The sequence below is a fragment of the Acanthaster planci genome, unplaced genomic scaffold, assembly GCF_054643075.1.
Source record: "Acanthaster planci isolate LZ-2023a unplaced genomic scaffold, COTS_SCS Contig20, whole genome shotgun sequence".
Lineage (NCBI taxonomy): Eukaryota > Metazoa > Echinodermata > Asteroidea > Valvatida > Acanthasteridae > Acanthaster > Acanthaster planci.
The window spans coordinates 146,859-155,355 of record NW_028257644.1 but is presented as its reverse complement, the minus strand read 5'-3'; the positions used below and the strand labels follow the sequence as shown (position 1 = coordinate 155,355).

Sequence of the window (8,497 nt, the reverse complement as noted above, 5' to 3'; positions counted from 1 at the left end):
GGAAAGATTGAAGTGGGAAGTAAAACGACATCCCAACGAAGCTTGGATTGAAGCTGACAGGGGCCAAGTTGCCGTGACAGGAACCCATGCACATGTAACAATTACTTGTAGCAACAAAGATTGGAATTCAATAAAGACCCCGGTCGAGCGAAGGGGCAGACATGACTGCAAGAGGGTAGCCGAATGAGGAATGGAAGGTATTCATTTGACTGAGGAAACATCTTCTAGAACCTTGCTACTGTAGAGAGTGCCTTGAATGTGGGCATCTGCAAAGGCACCTGCAAAGCAATGTAACTAGAAGCGTTAGACCAACGGGGATGGGAAGAGTGTCAACATTCCCTCTGGTCAATCTCCCAAGCACTGTCAGCGTAGATTGATGAAGAGGCAAAGCAGGATTTGACTGGTGCGTAAAAAAAAGGCGGGGGAAAGAGAACCAGAACTGTTCCACTGTATCTCCTCCAAACTTTTAAAGACCACTGGTAAGTGACAATGAAAAGGGTGGGAGACCAGAGAAAAGTTTATCTTCATCGAGCGTGGAGTCATTGCCAGCAGACTAGTTAAGTCGGGTGGAATTTATGCTTACTGACAATGAACAGCTACAGTACATGCGAATGACGGTGAAGCATTTCTGGAGAATGAAAAAAACAAAAACTAGAGGTTTGACGGTTGTTAAAACAACTGCAGGCTGTTTTGGCATTTTCGAGAAAGCATTTCAAAAACTATATAACTTTGAAACTATCAGAATAGTAAACTTTAACATTTCATGAACATTACATAATTCAATCAAATTGACAAGAGCGCCGAACACTGGCCTTGAAAAACATCTACAAAATCTGTAGTGGAAAACGAAATATTCAAAAAATAAAAAAAAAAAATGTTGATGACTTCATCATGAGGTCATAAATTAAGCCAACAATTTTTATCAAGGTCTTGGTTGGCTGTAACTTTGATGATGATCAAACATCTCAAAGTTACCCAAATTGTGGCTTGAAAACGTGTACAAAGTCAATGGGCATCAATATTGAAAGGGGTGATTCCTGTTTTCAGGGGTCCAACAGGGTTTATCACTGCTGACCATGTTCAAAGTCCTCTTTTTATTACATGCTGTTGATTTTGCCTCTGTTTCTGGTCAAATCACCCTGAAATAAATCTTTTGTATGAGGAAATGAATGTGGGGTGGAAATATTTCATTTCCGAGTTACATTATATTTGACACTTGGATCAAGATTTTCATTTATCATAATGAGGAAACACTTGTTTGGATTTATCTACAAATTGAAAATGATACCTGCCTCTTGGAAAATTTATACAGTCTCCTTGAAATCTGAGATATTTGTTTTCATTTTAAGCATTTTTCTGATTAACTTTGCAATCATCATGCCCATTATGTTACACAATGGTGATGTCGACATTAAAGCCTTGTTAATAACTAACTCCTTCACAATCTCAGAAACTTTCAATGAGTGTTTCCTCTTCTTTTAAGTTACGTGTACATGATGTGGATTTAAATTAGATGTGTCCTGCACAGCATCATGGTATTTCCTTGTAAATTTCACATACATGTACTGTCAAGGCTACTTACTGTCAAGGCTACTTACTGTCAAAACAAAAACATTAAACTGCAAAGTACTCTAATTCTTAAGAACGTCAGTCAATCTGACATTTGTTTGCTGCAACAGTTAAAGCCCCATCTGTAAAACATACCTAGTGTGACTAAAAGTAGAAGAGCAGGTCAAATTTTGAAGTTCCAGGGAGTACATTTAACCTTAATTTGTTCATAGACCATTCAGAAAGGAGCCACCTATCAAGTACGTACACCTGTAGGATGGGACGTGTACAGTATCTCTGACACCCCTGTTCCTTTGTGCATATGAACTTTGATAATGACCCCAAACAGCATGAAATATTTTGATCTTGTTTTCATGAAATGACATGTATTGGTTTTGAGTGTGTGTTTATAAGAATGGCTTCTGGAAATGTGTTTTCAGTCAGATTCTGATTTCTTTCATGCGTAACACAGTAGTGTTGTACATGTACATGTATTCAAGTCCTTTTCCGAGTCACACAAAAGTGGTAAAATACAAAGTGGTACAGTTAAATCAAATCTAAGTAACAAGACAGTGAAATTTGAGCACATTGATTTTTAAGAAGGAATAGCGGTGAGAATGTTTGGAAAGACATTTACCTGAAATTTAGAAATTAAGCAAAAGGACTTGGACCCAAGTCATTTTTCCTAATCTTGTCCATTTTTAGTACACTCAAAGTTCCAAACACTCACACTACTGTTTTCCTTAATAGATAATGTACTTTGACTTCACTGTCTTGTTACTTGGACTTGATTTTAACTGTACCACTTTGCATGTCACCATTTTTGTGTTACCATGTCACCATTTTTTCATTTGACTCAGAAAAGGACTCGAATACAACACTGTAACGTGGACACCAACATATTTGGTGTCCCAGTTATGCGCGACAGGCTACAAAAATGCACAGATATAATTAAAACTAGGTCAGATGACCACTCTTGTGCCTTACATATTGACATGACACAACAAGTGAAGTATTAAAGCTAAAGAATTACTGGCTTAAATGAGTTGTGCTTTATTATAATAAAACAAGTTACTTCTTATGTGAATTTTACCCGTTTTGTGTGCAGGTGCATTTTTTTCTGTAGCGTATTTTTCAAACTTAGGAAGACTGAGTGTTTCTGGGGTTTTAACTATTTAAAGGTATCTGGGAGTGGATTTGAAAATGATAACAAGAATATAAAATCATCCAAGAAATGCATTATGGCAGTGTACATGTAGCTTGATGTGGTTTTAGTGTCCCAGTTATGCACGACAACTTGCATGATGGCTTTGTGTTTAAGATGTGATATTTAGAAATTGATGCACTGTTTCCCAAATCCAGTTGCAGAATAATGATATATGAAGTTTGTCATATCCAATGATACACAAACAACAAATAGAATGTAACTTTGAAATTTTTGCTCATGTGTCACACTTTTGGACCCCTAATTTCTGGAATTACCCAAAAATCAATAATAAATAATTTCATGACATCATCACGACATCATTTATTTACAATAATTCTTGTATTAGGGTCTCTGTTGTTAATTAATAACAATCAAATATCGCGAAGGATTCAAAGTGGTGGCTTGAAAACGTGTACAAAGTCAATGGGCTTAAAGAAATATTAAAAAATCAATAATATATCAGATGATAACGTCATCATGATGTCATCCAATTACAATAATTTTTGTATCAGGGTCTTTGTTGGCTATCACTCTGATAACGATCAAACATCGCATAATTACCAAAATGGTGGTTTGAAAATGTGTACAAAGTCAATGGACTAAGAATACCTATGGAAGGCTCCTTTAAGATGATGTCACGTGATTTGCGTTTAAACTGAAAGCATTTTATGAAATATTACTTGATATTTAAACTCTTGGGTATATTTCAAATCAAATAACACAGCGTAAAATATATGATTTCTCTTTTGTCCTCAGTAATCTTCAGCCGAAAAAACGTGCACAAAACCTACGAAAAAAAAATGCAGCTTTAATCTCATGTCACTTGACTCCTGATGATGTGATTCTGATGATTTTTCCCCAGGAGCCTCACTTCATGAGGGACTTCAAGTGTACATTGAAGGAAATAAGTCACATTGACCAGAGTGCTGAGGACAGGCTATTGAAAAATGAGTACAAAACCTATGGGTTAGATGAAATATCCAAAAATCTATTTAAAAATAGGTGATGACATCATCATCACATCATAAATTTAGCAAAACTCTTTCATCAGGGTCTTTGTTGTCTGTAACTTTGATGATGATCAAACATCTGAAAATTACCCAAATGGTGGCTTGAAAAGGTGTAGAAAGTCAATGGGTAAAAACACTTACGCAGAGAAATTGCTCCTTTCAGTTCTTCCGTGTAACGTCCGTTTTTTTCACGGCAAGTCTGCCGTTGCTAAGGGCCGAAAAGTTTGCGAACTGCACGCCCGTGTGCACTCGAGCACGCGACGAGTTAATGAGCTGGCCTGGCCGGGCGCTACTGTTGCAGAGAAACTACGTCACGTGACATTTACATACTGCTAGGATTTCAATAGGTTGTTCATGTCCATCAAAAATGTTAGAATTCGGGAATTAATTTCGATTATTAAGTTGAGAGATGGGCACGGTCATCATTGTTCCAGATACCAACCATGACTTCCCTCATTTCTTCAGATATCGGGAATTAATTCACTGCTGTTCACTTCAGGATAAATGAACTCCCAAAGCTGAACATTATTTAATCGTCCATATTTTGAGGAACCTGCCATTATGTTTTCCCTTTGCTTGTGGGTTATCTATTTGATATACACTATAATACAGAATTGCATGCAATTTCAAATATAGAACATTTGAAAAAAGGTAGAGAGGAAGCTAAAGAAAATGATCTTACAGTTGTCTGGAATTCAATCTTGTCCAAATACACATTTTTTTCAAGTGGTCGGAAGGTGATGGGTAGGCTGAAGCTTGTACCAGTACTCAGAATTATTGGCTCTGGATAAAGTGTAGAAAAGAACCGACTGCTTGGGGAGCTGTAAAATCAAAAACAAATAATCAATATTAAACACATCGGCCACAGATAAATACAGTATTAAACTGTACTGTGATTACAAGGTACTATGATTTATTTCACCAGAAAATCGTATGTACATGTAACCTGCACTGGGAAATAAAGTCCTGTGTGGACACCACCCTCCATATTCTTACACCACAAATTTGGCACTATCCGTACATGAGGATGAGGTTAGAAAAAATCTATAACACTGGCAAGGAAAGATTACTTGCTGATGGATTATTCTATATCCCACTTGTCCATGGTGTGGTTTTACTTTCAACTGAAAAAAAAGACACCACAACCAACAGTTATTTACTTAGTTGGTTTGTACAAATGCTTAATCCTGGTGGTGATGAAAGATTTAGCCCACATGTACAGTATATTACCACATCATTGACTCTTTGAAACTCCATGACAATGTCATGGAGAGATATGGCTGCTTGATGGCTCCACAGACATGTACACTTAAAGGGAGGTTATTCCAGGCTCAAAATTGCTACTGAAAAGCTTGCACAATGCCAGTTAAGTCCAACCAAATGCAAGTTACTGGTTACCGGTATCGTCAACTCAAGCTTACGTTGTAAGTACAAGTTGAAAAAGTACCAAAATTGTTGACTACTATTAAATATTTCATGACAACCAGTATAATTAAAAAAAATAAGTTTAACAAAAAGGTTTTACTGCAGCTTACAGGAATAGAAAACATTTAGTTTACATACAGTAGGACTGACTGTGTCTTTAATTTTCTACCTTGAACTGCGACAGTGTTTGCCTGTGGGCCGAGCTATATCAAACACAACAGGGTCTATTGCAAGCGTGCGATACTGCATGTACTGTGTGCTATGTACATGTACATACACACTATACATGCATCATTCTGGGGATGACATCATCCAATCAGCCTGGGAGTGCAAACGGCCAAAAGGGGATTTTTTTGTGGGTGGGGAAATGCAGGGACTTTTTATTCATTTGGGGGAAAAAAATTAATGGGGTAAACATTAAATTTATGATGTTTTAGAAATGGTTACGTATTTATTGTTATTTTGAAATACTTCACATGAACCTAGTGTTTTCTATTTCTGTTACCCTTCAATGTAAAAGTACATAGTACGGTGCAGATAGCTATGGACATCATTGCTGTAGGGGGATATACAGTACATGTATAACCTCTTTCCTTCTACCCTGATGTACAAGTCACTTATTTTCAATTGTGTCAATCATCCATTTATAATGACTCCTCCGACATCGGTACACACACCACACAAAAAAATCAGCACATATCAATGGATATGGTATTTAAAATGAAAAACAAATTCTCAAATGATGGCTGTTAAAACAGAGAACAAATTTCTGTTTTCTCAAAACTACAGCATTCTGGGCAGAAATATTTTACAGATTGACTAAGGCTGTCAAGTACTTTCTTTCAAGTAAGATATTAAAGCATTATTCGGCAGTCCCAATTTTGTACCTTTAACTTCCATGGATTACATACACTGCAATTTAATCCCCTGCATGTATAGAAAACTCAGTAAGAATCCCTTAAGCATGGGGATAATTTTTAAAGCGAATGTTTATTGGTCCTGAAATGATCTTGTGATACACACATGCATTATTTATGATCAACATGACAAGTACATCCTGACCCTTAACCACTTGATGCCAGATGATGTGCAAACACACACAAGTTTCCTTATTTGTGTCACAGAGGACGTGTACCCTTGTTTAAGAATTCTTTTTTCATTTCTGTAGATGACGTATTAATGTGTCGTGCTTGGTTGGGTCAAGCACCGAAGATAATCCAGACACTGCTACCAAGTGGACAAACCCCAACCAACAATAAGAAGGAAATACATGTACCTTTCTTGAGTAATTACATGTAGCATTGGGAGCCCACACCATACACAAAAGAGCTAAGGGGGGTTAAAGGCCTCCTTTGTTTGGATAAGGCTATTTGCTAGGGAGGGAAACCACATTTACAAAAGAGATAAGGTTACAAAATCCCAACTAACTAGCAAATTCTATGTATCAAAACAATTGGCCAAAAAAAACCACACATGGCCATGAGTGAGGGCTGTATTATGCGAACCAGTTGATGTGTGGACACACGCCACAATATTTACATGGGTGGTTAAACAAACGGAAAAGAATAAAAATACTGATACCTGAACCTATGGGCTGTGCCTCCCTACATACATGTATTCTATGGGCATTATAAATAAATTGCAAGATTAAAGATTTGCTGGCCCAAAAAAAAACACTCCCAGAAGCTATTTCAGGTTAGAAAATCTGACATTAACTGGTTAATCCCCTGTTCATTTATTTATAAATTTAATCGGGAAGGCACACATTCACACCGTAAATTCACAATGTTAATAATCAGTGGGACATGATTTGGTGACTTCATTTTATGTTAAACTTAATTTTTCTAAAGATTTAATGCATGTCTGGTGACATATTTTGTGGTTTTAATTGCTTAAGGCATCTAATCAAATCGTGCTTTTAATGACTATCATGTTAAGCTTCACACTACATTTTAATGCTTAACAAAATGCAGTTTCATACATAAAAATGGGGCATGAAAAATTTACATTGAAATTATGATCTTGGATCACTTAAATACATTTGTGGCGGTACCATCAGGTGACGAAAGTGTATTTTACATGTACAATTTAAAGTTTTGATGTTTTATCATCATGTATGAGTAAGCATCATACTTGAATGGTTATTTCATCCTTTAAACCTTTTACATTGAGTACCCAGGTATTTTCATGTCACAAAAATTTTACAATTTTGTAAGTGTACATGTATATTACACTGCCCTGCACTGAATGACACTACATGTATTTGTACAGATAATGGTCGCCATGTGTCTATTAAGCTCCTGACAAATTTTACAATGTTAGAATGAAGTTGAGCAAAAAAACATACTCTATGGAATGCTAAGCTCCTGCCCTGAAATCTCCCTCCACAGGCCGAGTGCAGGAGGACTCCCCGAAGTCATACTTACCAGACAGTTACTACATATGCATATTTCCCTAGTACTCTATTAAATAATACTCTACTAAATAATTTATCAACCATAGTGCGCCCCCTATCAGTCCATCCCAGGCGTAGGTGTAGACACTGCCACGCTTGTCCTTTTTCTGAGATGCAAGGGCGCCAAGCTGAAGGTGGGGACGACGGGAGTATGACCTCGAGGACTGATCCCACACTTGGCCTGTGGGGGGAGAGCCCATTGCAGTCAATTTACATAGTCACTACATATGCAGATTAGCACAGGATCTCGGCTTCCAGCGGATATGTCCATCAGCAATGGATAAGGTGTAGAGTTCACTGCCCCTCCAAGATGTAGAAACTCCCAAGAGAAAGGTCAGCTTCACCGAAGTGTGGAGAAGAAAGGCATCACCAAGGGGGCTCACCAGTAAGGCCTTACTGTTCTTCCCGGGGGAAGTCCACTGGAGTCTACAAACTTTTTGTAACAAAAGAGCACTTGACAACAACGACCGTATGCGGCAAGAATGGTGTATGTTAATCTCCAAACATGAATATTCCGTTCACTCCGCGTTCGGAACGCCCCACCCAAAATTTAGGTCATGTCATTTAAATATCAATATCAACTGGGAAGTCCATGATCGGAATGGCTGATTCAAAGACCTGTATGTACCGGAAAGCCAGGCCAAACCACAATAGGAACGGCATGATCATTAATGGTCGGCTATTATGCTATAAGTTGAGTTTGGAAGTCCTGACGTAACTGATTGGGTGGTTCAGTGATAATAGTAGGCCTGTGTGACTAGTTGAACGTACGTGCCCACAACTACACAGTGGAGTACCAGCCAGGCCCCACAGAGTATGCAGCGCCGTGCAGCACCACGTGTGCACACCATG

The 8,497-nt window shown here is 37.8% G+C and overlaps 1 protein-coding gene across 2 annotated transcripts in view; it reads right to left on the bottom strand.

Annotated features, from left to right (window-relative positions):
* Positions 1-2,354: 2,354 nt before the first annotated feature.
* The window catches only part of LOC147795473 (cilia- and flagella-associated protein 65-like), a 52,241-nt gene continuing 46,098 nt past the window's right edge, over positions 2,355-8,497 (bottom strand). Inside the window, exons 3-4 of one of the 2 annotated variants that reach the window (XR_015423866.1) lie at positions 5,360-7,826; positions 2,355-4,586 (exon numbers count right to left, since the gene is read on the bottom strand). The gene's annotated coding sequence lies outside the window, so the exon portion shown is untranslated. The remainder of the gene's footprint in view (positions 4,587-5,359; positions 7,827-8,497) is intronic. The other variant, XR_015423865.1, reaches the window with a different exon arrangement.